Here is a 453-nt window from a genome sequence, read left to right on the forward strand (position 1 = left end):
AACATGGCCAGATCCCAGGTCTGTGCCAGCCCCAGCCATGGGGGTCCCACCCGCTGGGCACGGTGCCCACGGGAAGGCCAGCTGGACTCCCGCTCTGGGCGGGAAGGCCAGCTGGCCTCCAGCTCTGGGGGTGGGGGGAGGCTGGGGGGCGGGATTCCCGCAGGAGGGATGGAGGCCGCGGGATGCCCTGCCTCCTCCTCGGGGAGGTGCGGCCGCCCTGGCTGGCCCCTGGAGGGCCTGTGGTCCCAGAGCCAGGTGGGAACGAGGCGGGGTCTCCCCAGCTCTGCTCCGTGTGCCCACACTGTCTGTTTTTGTCCCGTTTCAGTCCTGGTTCCTCTGATAAGATCGACAAAAGAAACAACAAAATGAAAAGAAGAGGTTCCTCAAAAGGGGGGAGAAGAAATTTTGAGACATGGAAAAAATACACCAGCCCAGCCCAGCCCAGCCCAGCCC

This window comes from Tupaia chinensis, unplaced genomic scaffold (assembly GCF_000334495.1).
Source record: "Tupaia chinensis unplaced genomic scaffold, TupChi_1.0 Scaffold138060_1, whole genome shotgun sequence".
Classification (NCBI taxonomy): Eukaryota; Metazoa; Chordata; class Mammalia; order Scandentia; family Tupaiidae; genus Tupaia; species Tupaia belangeri.